At 40.3% G+C, this 12,891-nt stretch overlaps 1 protein-coding gene across 3 annotated transcripts in view; it reads right to left on the reverse strand.

The window, feature by feature from the left end:
• Window positions 1–12,891, reverse strand: part of CHCHD3 (coiled-coil-helix-coiled-coil-helix domain containing 3) — a 304,023-nt gene that overhangs the window by 167,476 nt on the left and 123,656 nt on the right. The gene's annotated exons all lie outside the window — the stretch shown is intronic.

The following is a 12,891-nucleotide window of genomic DNA, read 5'->3' on the forward strand; positions in this document are numbered from 1 at the left end:
TATAAACTGTTGGGAATATTTGTTGATCAACCATTTGGATGAGGTGCACTGATCCAGCCACTGTGGGAAACACATATACGAAGCCATATACCTACACTTTGGTCAGTGACAGACTGCATACTGAACGGTGACTGTGCATGGTTATACCATATAGCCTAGGTATGTAGGGTATGTAGTAGGATATATCACCTAGGTTTATGTAAGTACATTATATGATGTTGACACAACAACAAAATTGCCTAATGATGCATTTCCCAGAACATATCCCTGTCGCTAAGCTATAGGACTGGATATCAAAAATATATTTATTAAGAAATACAGAATTTGCAGTTTTACAAAGTGCTTGCTTATATTAATACATTGCCTCATTTGATCCTACCAAGAAAGCTATGACGAAAATGCCATCTTGATTTCAGAGGAGAGGAAACTGAAGCTCAGGTAAGTGAGGTGACTAGCTAAACATCACAAGCTCATTAGTTGAAGAGCCCATAAATCACATCTTTTGTCTCTAAAGCCAGTGCTCTCTTCTCTAAGACCTAATAGGAAGGAGGTGGCATCAAGGGAGAGGCCCAAGAGGAAAGATGAATAGAAATATTTTCCTTAAAAACAAATGAAGAGCATGACTGCTACATACATGCTTAATACAGATTTCACTGTCATACAATGTGGAGGAAGCTTGAAAGTTCATATGGGCACAGAGGCCTTGGCACCAACCAGCAGGTTTGCTAGGCAAGACCAAAGCCATCCCAACTACTGGGCTGCCAACCAGCAGCAAGAGGAGAATGACATCTTGCCTCTTTCATGTCCTTAATCCATTTTTCACATCGAGGGTTAAGCATTAGAATGGTGTATTTTAAAAATACACATGCCTAGGTCCCACCCTGTAAGTCTGAATCCACTGGGGCATTTATACTCTCTAATTGTTTGGCAGGGGGACTTTAATGACCAGCCAGACTTGAGCCTCTCGATGCTAGAACTGCACAGCTCTTTCTTCTGCACCTGCATCCACAATTGATGAAGAAAATGAGGTTGGCACAAAATTCGCAACTTTAAAAGTTGGCTACAGATTTCACAAGAGCCAGTGAAGGACAAGAAGTGTATAAAAGAATCAAACAGTAAACAATCTTGTCTAAGGAACTAATATCAAGCCTAAGTTATTTTAACTAAAGAAAGGAAAGTACTCAAGCCAGTCCTGAATAGAGAGATGAGAAGTTCACTTTCATACCAAATACTATAAACATAGGCCATATAGAGTTTGCTGATCATAGGTGTCTGATAAAAAGTGTTATAATATTGTAGGCTCAAAAGTTTGTCCTAACAGCTTTCCACTGGAGTCCAAATTATTGGCTGCAGTAAAACCAAATGCTCATTACCTACAAAAGGATTTTAAGTGTCCACCTTTCCAATGGGAGTTGGCCCCAAGGCACTAAAGAATTATGACAACAGGGAAGGTGGCAGTAAAATACTGCACTTTTCAAAAGACCTTTGAAGTGTTCTAAAGAGGTCTCTCACAGCCATCTATAAAGTAGAAGTAAATGTATCCATTATTTACTTATTTCAGAACCATGTGGTAATAAACTCAATATTATATTCAATACCTCACTTCATTATGCCAATAGCTGCCTACTCTGGCCAGTGAAAGGACTGTTTAAATGGCCAGTCCTTCATTTATATGTAAAAGTCCATGAACTAATGTCATCCAGACTCTTCATCAAGGAAATTCCTCAGTGACAGCTAGTCTATAAAATGAGCCTTATAGAGTCCTTCACTCTACGTAACTTTCCGCGGTCTTACTAAGTGATTATAACCTTCTCCAAAGCTGTGAATTTAATATATTGCCAGGAGGTATTGAGATGTAATGAAGACTCTGAAGGTGCCAGCCACAGCATGGAGAAACAGAGCCTGTCACCTGCCTACCTTCGGGGAGGCTCTATTTCTCCTCACAACGAGGCTCCTATGTCTACCCAGGAACCACAGCTCCACCACCTTCCAGACTGCCCTGAGGGACATCCTGACTTCATGCTCACATAACAGAACAGATCTGACCTTAGGTTGACCAAATGCAGCCCAGCATGGGACCAAACTGCCATTATACCAAGACTGGACTACTGGACAACTCAAAGGAGCCAGTCCACAGCTGAGCCTCCCTGACCTCAGCTCTGCCTATTCAGACTGATTCTCTTCTCACTGCCAGCTATCCTGGAGGTCCCAGCAGGTCTGCTCAACTTAGGACATGTATGGTGAACTGCATAAATTCCATTCAGGAAGTGTTAGTGAGCTCCTGTTGCATGTAAATCCCAGTATGGAAATGCAAGTATAAACAACTTCTGCCTCTCCCACCCCAAGGATGGACTTCACATTTGAACATGGCCATATTTGAACAGACTGTATTTCACTCAAACAGGAGTAAAGGTCATAAGTCGGGTGACCATATGTCTTGGTTTGCCTGGAGCATCCCAGTTTATGTGTGTTGTCTCCGTATAATTAACAGTGCCTCCTTTCACTTTCCCAGTTTGGATGATAAATTATCGGGTTGCCCTAGCCATAAAAGAGTTTGGAAATATGGAGAAGATTGTGATCATTTCTGTGTTAGGAAATCAGGAAGGCTTCTTGAAGAATGAGATATTTATGCTATGGGATGAAATGAAAGGCAAAGTTTAAAAGAGGGCTGAGAGGTGTGGTAGAAAGCAGGGGAGGATGTCCCAGGCAGAGGGACAGACAGGAGGAGGGTTAGGGCAGCAGCAGGCCTGCCATTTGCTTCCAAGGCACATGGGGGTCCGTCTTGCTCTGGTATATATGGCAGCCACTCTAAGCTTCTTGAAAGCAAGGATTATGCTCCATCTTGTGTCCCTATCTCCTGACACAGCACCTGGTGCAGAGGAGTACAAAACCCATGGGCTGCTATTCTACTGAATGAATCGAGGCATGGCAATATTTTGTCACCTATGTCTGATTACATGGCTCTGTTACAAGAGGAAGCTTATGGCCATGACACTAAACATTTTGCTGGCCTGACAGTTTAGGAGAATGTGGAAGAGACTGTCAGGGCTGGCAGAACCCATGTCCTTTGTGGACACAGGGTCAGGGATTATCCTCAGGCAACCATCCAGAGACAAATTTTGGAGCAGTGGTTGAGAGGTGAAGGCATGTGACAATGCCAACATGGGGCCACCACAGCCCTCAACCTGTGCTGTCTTCAGCATCTCAACAAAAGACGGACTCTACAATGTTCAGAGACAAGGGGAGCCCACAGCAGCAGGCCCAATTCCTCAGAGGGTACAATTCCCAACATTCCACAAAATCCTGCCCAGAAAAGCCACCAGGACAGCAGCAGTCCCACTGAGGGGCCAAGTAGAGCAGAAATCTCCATTCTGTATGCACTGGACGTCCCTCGCCATCTGCCTGTACCTCTAGACATCCATACAGCTTGCCTTGACGGAGGCTCATTGTGGTCCTACTCAGATAAAGCATAAGCCTGATAACAGACTACATGTGTCTCAAGCTCCATGACCTTGTCCTCCACAAAATTCCTCCAAAATGGAGGCCATACCATGTACTGCAGAGATGGGTTTCCTCTCTGAGCAAAAACATCAAGGAATTGCAAAATGGGAAGCCATCAAAAATGGTAACTGCAACTGGGGAAGAGTCAGCGTAGGCCCTTCTCTAAATGGGCCTTAGCCCAGGGAAGTCATAGGGTCCCAAACTATCACACTGTGTGGCAGGGCACATCACCAACAATGTCAAGGTAGAAAGGAGGCTTTTTCCCTCAGAGGGGGTGTGTGTGTGTGTGTGTGTGTGTGTGTGTGTGTGTGTGTGTGTGTTGTGGGGTGGGCTGGAAGACATTCCTCAATCAACTATTGTTCTTCCCTACCTATGCAGAAAAGACCCACAACCATGGTCATGAACAAAGCAAACACCTCTACACTCTACAGCCATTGGTGTGCATATTACCAACATGATTGCCTAGCTTTCTACATCATTTGGAATGCAGGGCAAAAAGTACTTGTTAGTTTTTTTCATCTAGAAAGTGGAGACAATTGCTTTCACAGTTAATTTAATGTCCATCAACTAGACTATGATATCCAGATGTTTGGTCAAACACCAGTCTAGCTGGGGTTTTTTGTTTGTTTGTTTTTTGGGGTTTTTTGTTTGTTTGTTTTTTATGTGATTAACATTTAAATCTTCAGACTTTGAATAAAACATTACCTTTTATAATGTGGATGGGCCTGTTAAAGAAAAAGTTGTTCATGATACTTGTTAAGACGGCAGAGCAGACTTTACTCAAGAGGGCCCATGGCAATAGGTGGAGGAACTAATGCAACGAGGTCTTGGAGTGAGGGGGAGAGATTGGCTCAATTCTGATTCTAACAAGGAAGAGCAGAGATTTATAACCAAGGAGCAGGATGGGGGAGGTCAGCGAATAGAAAAGTACCAAGAGGAAACATCAAGGATAAGGAGCTGACTTAATAGGATCATTGCTGAAGCCAAGGCCAGGGTGATAATATCCACGGTGGTCAGATAACAAGGGTGGGGGATTTTCCCAAAACTGACTTAGCAGGATTCTTGCTCAAAGTGGATTCTACAAGGGGGAAACCTAAGATCAGTCTATTCAGAAAGGATTCAACAGAGCCTGACTAAAGTTTTGCTCAAAAAAGAGAATCTTTGTCAGGCTTCATCCAGGCAGGTGAATCCATAAGAGAGAAAGGCTGAGGTTCTCTAACGAAGAGGGAATTCTGCCTCCAGACTGCATTCAGACACAAGACTGCAACATTAAGGCTTCCCTGAATCTGAAGCCTGTTGGCCTGCCCTGAAGATTACAGACTTGACAGTCTCAACAATCACATAAGCCAATTTCTTAAAATCCATTAAGCATGGTGTACACCAATTCCTCTTACTGAAACGTAAGCTCTATTAAGGCAAAGATTTTTTATACATATATTTTGATGTATACCCAGCATATAGACCACAATGCCTAGCATATAGTAGGTCCTATACAAATAATTCTTCAATCAATGGAAATGTAAATCAAATACATACACAAACACACAACAGTACAGACATAAAGAAGAGCGAGAAGAAAAAGTCCACTCTTGCTAAAACAATGGGTGTTGGTTATGATAGGCAAGTCATGTTATAAACTGTAAAAGCTTTATTATAATCCCACATAAGTATAATATAATGTCATTATAATCATAGAATGAGGTCTATCAATGATCATCATTTTCTGTATTCAGTGACTATATTTCTGCCTCTTTGTTTCAAGTAAGAACACACAGAGGCTGGAGATATTTACTCACTATCTCACTCATTATAATAGTGGACTTGAAGATAAGTGATAAATAGTCTAGGCCTTTTCCTCATCATTCAAGAGAGACTACAGCATAAGACACCAGTTTCACTATCTAGGAAGTTATGACATTAATCTTTGCCCAGCCACTTAGGCTGAGGAGGTAAGTAAATGGTGGAAAGGGCTGCTAAGAAAACTGCAACATATTAGGCAGAAAACAGGAGAGAATATAAAAACAAACATACATCTCCATGCCTCTTCTGAAGAGCGATCTACCCCAAATGCCCTCTGTGTGTCTGGCTTACCCAGCAGAGGGAGAAAGCTTCCCCACCCTCAGTGTAACTGTTAATCCCAAGCCAGCCCAAATGTGTAGAAAGATCCCTGCCTTCTTGTTCTCTGTTCAGCAATCCTGAGAGCCTCTCTGAAAACCACCACAAAGACTGAAATATACCCTAGACAGGGAACCTGGAGACCTGGAGGCTGGTTCTGACTCTGTCGGTTTATTCCCAAAACCCCTGGACCTCTTTCTTCATGAAGAAAAGGTAGAGATTAGATAGGGTGATTCCTAAGATCCCTTCAAGGTCTAAAAAGAAGTACAGTGATTGTGCAAGGTGAGTTGACCCCATCTACTCCAAGGGTGCCCAGAAAAGGGTCCAAGAAAAGGGAAAGTAGGAGCTAGGGCCCTAAAATAGCAATAGAATGGTGGGGCCAAACTGGGAAATGGCTGTGCCACTCCAATCTGATGAGGGTCTCACCTCACTGGGCATCCCTGGGCACACACCCTCTGGGGCACACCCTTCTTAATTTTCTCTTTTTTTTTTTTTTTTTTTTTTTGAGACAGAGTCTCACTCTGTCACCCAGGCTGCAGTGCACTGCCACGATCTCAGCTCACTGCAACCTCTGCTTCCTGGGTTCAAGCGATTCTCCTGCCTCAGCCTCCCGAGTAGCTGGGATTACAGGCTGCACCACCACGCCTGGCTAACTTTTGTATTTTTAGTAGAGATGGGGTTTCGCCATGTTGGTCAGGCTGTCTCAAGCTCCTGACCTCAGGTGATCCACCCACCTCAGCCTCCCAAAGTGCTGAGATTACAGACATGAGCCACTGTGCCCAGCCCTCAATTTTCTTTCTTCAATAAACTTTTGAAAATGAAAAGCCCAGTTGGCACATGGTACAGGAGCTATTACTTGAAACAACTTCAGGCCACCTATCAAAAGGTAAAGAATTACTTTGGGTGAACTTAGTGTTGCACATTTGGAAGACTAGTTTGTCAACAGGCTGAGAAATTAACACAGACTTATGAATCAACCAATGGGCCAAATTATTGCTTTAAAATAAAATAAAATCTGACCAAAAGAACAGATATGTGGGACCTCCTGCTAAGACATACTCTTTCTGCAGACCAAGTATCTGGAAAGCTAAATCATAACAGGATGGCTATTTGATAAGCTTTACGGCCTGAATGTATGACAGGCATGAGGCTAAGAGGGCTTATTATAAACATCTCCACAAAGGGCAGAGACCTACAAGGGCCAGAGTTGTTACACCAGGGAAGAGGAGAAGAACACAACCATTGCTTGTCTTTTACAATCTCTTCTTTCTTTCTACACATGTATTCTTTTCTAAATAATAATTAATGGCTGAAAATGTATTTTGTAAATTAATACTTATTCATTTCAGAGACTTCAGCAATCACAGAAAAGCATTTTTCAAGTATAAGAAAAAAATTCTCACACCTTGCTGTGATAATAAAAAAAATAGAAGTATGAGAAAAAAAAGAAAAAGAAAAAACAATCTTACTATGAAGGTTTCCATCCATGGAGATGTACAGGTATTAAAGAGTATCCTGATTTTTATTCTATTAAACATCATACTGTAAACGTCTCATGATATTAAATACTCTGGAGATACATTTGTTACTTGGTTTTTATTTAAAACTATGTTTTAAAGATTGAAAAATAAAGATTGGCACATCCTTTCCTTAGATGTATTAATATAGTCCATCGGCAACAGGCCATTCTTGCTCTGAAGCCACTCAGTACATTTCAAGCTTTATCCCAAGACCACTATTTCTGTCTTACTTCTAAGTTATTTAAGAGTAAGTGTCTTACTACAATCTGTGAGCACAGGTAAGTCCTCCCAAAACAACAGTGCCCTGGCCAGTTAGAAGCTTAGGTCTTATGAAATTTCCACAGTGACAAGGTAGCAAAATAATATGACAAATTGACAGGTATCATCATAACTGGGAGAGGAAGAAAACATGTACCCTTCTCACCCAAGTATTAACCAGCATCTTTCTTTGCCCGGGCAACATATGTGTCTACCAATGGTGGTCTTGCCAAATTAAACACTTCCAGCACACTTGCCCTTAATTCTGTCTTGAGAGAGAAGGAAATTAAGAATTTCAGGCCAAATAGAGAAGAAAGGGGAGGCCATGCCAAATGAGTGAAAAGTCTATTTTTGAAAAGGCATAACCTGGCAGTAGCCTCAAATCACAATGTTATTCTGCCTACACCTAACTCCCAAATGAGCTCTAACTCCCAAATGAGGCTATACTCACATTCCAGAAACTTTCACCTGCAAAGTATGTATTACAAATCTAGAGAAACAGCCCCACAGCCATATATCAAACTGTGAGCACTGTAAGAGCATTCCCTTAATACACAGTTGTCTGACTGTCACTTGCTTCTGTCCTATCTTCAGTGATGTGGGGACAAAAATGTTTTATGTACAGTTTCTCAAGGATAGCAGACATTAATAGAAATGCATGGATGGGGCTGGGCATGGTGGCTCACGCCTGTAATCCCAACACTTTGGGAGGCTGAGGCGGGTAGATCATTTGAGGTCAGGAGTTCAAGACCAGGCCGGCCAACATGGTGAAACTCTGTCCCCAATGAAAATACAAAAATTAGCAAGGCGTGGTGGCAGGCATCTGTAATCCCAGCTACTCAGGAGGTTGAGGCGGGAGAATCACTTGAACCCTGGAGACAGAGGTTGCAGTGAGCCGAGATCGTGCCACTGTACCCCAGCCTGGGTGACAGAGCAAAACTCCGTCTCAAAAAAAAATTAAAAAAGAAAAAGAAAAAAGAAATGCATGGGTGGGTTTACAGCTGGCATAGATCAATTTCTAGTTATTTTACAATTATTGATTAGGGAACTCAAACAGCCTTTGCTATTTGCCAGACAAAAAGCTAAATACCCCCTTTCATAAATCTTGAGAAAAGGCCAAAGAAAAATGAAAACTGGTGTATTCTGGAAAGAGAACAAGCCAAGACAAGATTATAACCAAGTCAAAGCTGAGAACCAAGTAACAAATGTATCTCCAGAATAGAGCTTGAAAAACTTGCAGTCTTGGCAAGTCCCTCTCACTCCCAGCAGCAACCTTTGTTGCAATCAGAATTGACGGAGGCTTTTTCACTCAACTAAAAGATTTCTGTCAGGGTGAACATATTTTAATCCAACGCATGCATTTGTACCATGTCATTTACAAGGACAAAACCTGACTACATCAAGAGCCTGCTTTTGTTGTGTCACTCTACGGGACCAGTGTACATGTTCCTAAGGCTCACAAAAAAAAAAAAAAAATATTCAAAGAGAGGAGAGAGGAGAAGAGAGGATGGGGAAAGCAGTATTATCATACACACAGAGAGCATATGTACAGTTAGAGATGGAGCTTGGAAGTGGTGATGTGCAAGATGGAGAGACACAGTTAAAATATGCTGCATTCTAAAGGAGGATGTTATTTAGAACTTGTTCTTTTTGATGCCTCCAGGGTTGAAACTGAGCCACTCTCTTAATAATATATTGAGTTCATCAAGGAGGTAAAAAGTAATAATCAGTTTGAAGCACCAATACATTCTTCTAACACCTGTGCATGACAGGGAATGATGGGAAACTTTCTAATGATGCCACTGTCCGTATGCTTAAAATTCAACATGGAGCAAGGAGGTGTTTAGAAAGGAGAAAAACAACGTCAGAAATTAGCAAAACAGAAGATCCAATGGTCACATTAAAAATTAACAAACCGGGCCAGGCATGGTGGCTCATGCCTGTAATCCTAGCACTTTGGGAAGCCAAGGCATGCAGAACACTGAGGTCAGGGGTTCAAGACCAGCCTGGCCAACATGGTGAAACCCCATCTCTACTAAAAATACAAAACATTCGCCAGGTATGGTGGCATGCATCCATAGTCCCAGCTACTCAGGAGGCAGCACAAGAATTGCTTGAACACCAGAAGTAGAGGTAGCAGTGAGCAAATATGGTGCCACTGCACTCCAGCCTGTGTGACAGACTCTATCGCCAAAACAAAAAACAAACGAAAAAGGGGCTCAGGTGCAGCATCTCACACCTGTCATCCCAGCACTTTGGGAGGCCTAGAAAGGAGGCTCGATTGAGCCCACCACGAGTTCAAAATCAGCCTAGACATTATAGTGAGACCCCATCTCTACAAAAGATAAAAAATAAATTAGCCAGGTGTGGTAGTACACACCTGTAATCCCAGCTGTTTGGGAGGCTGAAGCAGGAGGATCACTTGAGCCCAGGAGGTCGAGGCCACAGTGAGCTATGATTGCACCACTGTACTCCAGCCTGGGTAACAGAGAAAGACCCTGTCTCACAAATATATTAAGTTTTAATGAGTTGAAGAAAGAAATGGAAAATAAGCAAGCATTCGAAAAGATGAATCTTTGTTTAAGCTTAGAGACAGCAAAGGGGTTTCATCCACTACGATACAAAAATTTGGGTCACTTAATTATTTTTTCCCACTGGTTCTTTATTTTTCCCCAGTTTTACTGAGGTGTAACTGACAAGTAAAAATTACATATGTTTTAGGTATGCAGCATGATGACTTTATATACATATACAATATAAAATGACTACCACAATCAAGTTAATTAACACATCTATCATCTCACACCTGTGCGTATGCACGCACACGATGCATGCATGCGGTTAAGAACATTTAAGATCCATTCCCTTGGCAAATTTCAAGTATACAATAGAGTATTATTAAAAATACTGTAGAACTATAGTTACAATGCTGTACATTGGATCCACAGAACTTATTCATCTATCTTATAACTGAAACTTTGTACCCTTTAACCAAATCTCCCCACTTCTCCCAGCCCCCTGCCTCTGGCAACCACCTTTCTATTCTTTGCTTCTGTGAGTTCAACTTTTCTAGATTCCACATATAAGTGAGAACATACAGTGTTTGTTTTTCTGTATCTCATTTATTTCACTTAGCATAATGCCCTCCAGGTTCACACTCACCATGTTGCCAATTTAAGTTTATTTTCCTAACAAAGCTCTGAGTTTTCATTCTAAGCCAACAAACACGTATTAGCAGAAAGATCCCATGCTCCCATTTCCAAGAATAGGATCCCTCTCTCATGTTGACACTTTCAATTCAGTGACTGTCTAAAAGCATTTATGCCTGGCCTGTGACTAAACCACTTTTACTAATCAGAATAAGTATTCAATAACAAAATTCCAATTTAACCAAGAAAATAGAGGCTTTCAACTTTAACTCTTTTTCTTTTTCTAAAATGGACTTTTTTAATAACCAAAGAAAATTAAAATAAATGTGACTCTTGGAATTGGTAACCTACTCATAAAACAAAATTACTTTATAAAAACTCAATTTATACGTATATAGAACTTTGCATTCTGTAAGAACTCCTATATTTAGATATTTATTCATCAAGGTAAGAGACTTGAAAGAGAACTACATTAACGACCTTGTCCTCATTTTAAAAAGACGGAAACAAAGGGCATAAAGAAAAGGAAGCAATTTGCCTAAAATTACATGGAGTTGTACCTGGAAGGGAAGGGCGGAGGGACAGAGAGAAGGCTATTTCAGATGAAATTATTGTTCAAAAATTGTCAAAAAATAGGAAGAGTTTATTCTCTAACAGTTTTTAATGATGTAAGTTGGATGCCTGCTGCATTTTGAAGATACGGGATCTATACAGATGCTGGTGAAAGCATTTTTAGTTCATGAAAAGAAAATTTCCAAAACAATGACTTTTCCTCAACTCACCCACAATATAGAATATTAATCTATAGGTCTGAATGAAATTCTTCACCTCTTTTTTGCCCATTCCACTTTCTTCTTACTAAAACTCTAGCAATGACAGCAGTAATTCATAAATTGAAGTTAACAGTATTCATCTTAATACTATTGTTTGCAAATCATGTTTAAAATGGAATTTTAAGACACAACTATAATAGTTGCCAATATATGATCCTAGAATACATCTTGTATCCAGAGGAACAGTTGCTATAAAGAACATTATTGAGAAAATTGACAAAATTGAAATCTGGGCTAAATATTACAATAGTCATCAATGTTAAATTTATTGATTTTGACAACTTTACTTGATTATGTAAGAAACACTGATTTTTAAGAGGCAGAAGTATTAAGAGGTAAATGAGCATGTCTTCTACCCATGCTCAAATGATCCCCTCCCCCAAATAAAAAAAAAAATATATATATATATATAGAATATATGTAGGCAGAAATAGAATGATAAAGTGCGGTAAATGCCTAAAAATAGATGAATCAGAGTCAAGCTCTTTGTACTATTCTTACAACTTTACTGTAAGCTAAAAATATTTCAAAGTAAAAAGTTTAAGAAAGGAATTTTAAAATTGTAATTTTTTTTTTTTTTTGGCCAGGTGTGGTGACTCACACCTATAATCCCAGCACTTTGGGAGGCCAAGGCGGGCAGATCACGAGGTCGGGAGATCGAGACCATCCTGGCTAACACGGTGAAACCCCGTCTCTACTAAAAATACAAAAAAATTAGCAGGGCATGGTAGTGGGTGCCTGTAGTCCCAGCTACTCGCCAGGCTGAGGCAGAATGGAGTGAACCCAGGAGGTGGAGCTTGCAGTGAGCGGAGATTGCACCACTGCATTCCAGCCTGGGCGACACAGCCAGACTCCGTCTCAAAAAAAAAAAAAAAAAATTGTAATTTTTTAGTGTCTCTACTTTTACCCTATGCAACACAAACGATTATACACACACACACACACACACACATAATCTAGCAATGTTAATACTCAGTTGTTAGTTTTTGCAATAGTAGACATGAAGTAAAATCAGTTACCAGCTCTTTCCTATCATTCTATCAGAGCTATGAGAAAAGAGCTTATTTTTTGAAAATAAACTAATTTTTAATACATTAGTTAACCTGCTGTTGAGATAATTATTCTTGGAAGTGGAAAGTATAATTGAAAAATACATTAACAATTATACAACTACATCCCCAATTATTTTTTGTTTCCTTTTTTGTCTGTTTAAACTTAACAAATCTCCAAAATGGTCAATGGCATAGTTTTTCAAACTTTATTCAGAGCTTGGCTTTACAAACAAACTGCAGAATATCTTCCTTTAAATTTCTCATAAAATTCAATGAAAATACAAAAGTGATTGAATTCACTACATGAGTAGACACTGCTAATGTATATCACATTTATTCCTAAAAATACTCTATTGCAGCAAGCCCAACTCTACTCTCAACAAGCATTCTCCCAGATTAATGCTTCTTTATTATCCAAAGTGACAAAAATAATTTAATCATCTCTTACCTCCCCCACAAATGA

This window comes from Pongo abelii, chromosome 6, assembly GCF_028885655.2.
Source record: "Pongo abelii isolate AG06213 chromosome 6, NHGRI_mPonAbe1-v2.0_pri, whole genome shotgun sequence".
NCBI classification, from domain to species: domain Eukaryota; kingdom Metazoa; phylum Chordata; class Mammalia; order Primates; family Hominidae; genus Pongo; species Pongo abelii.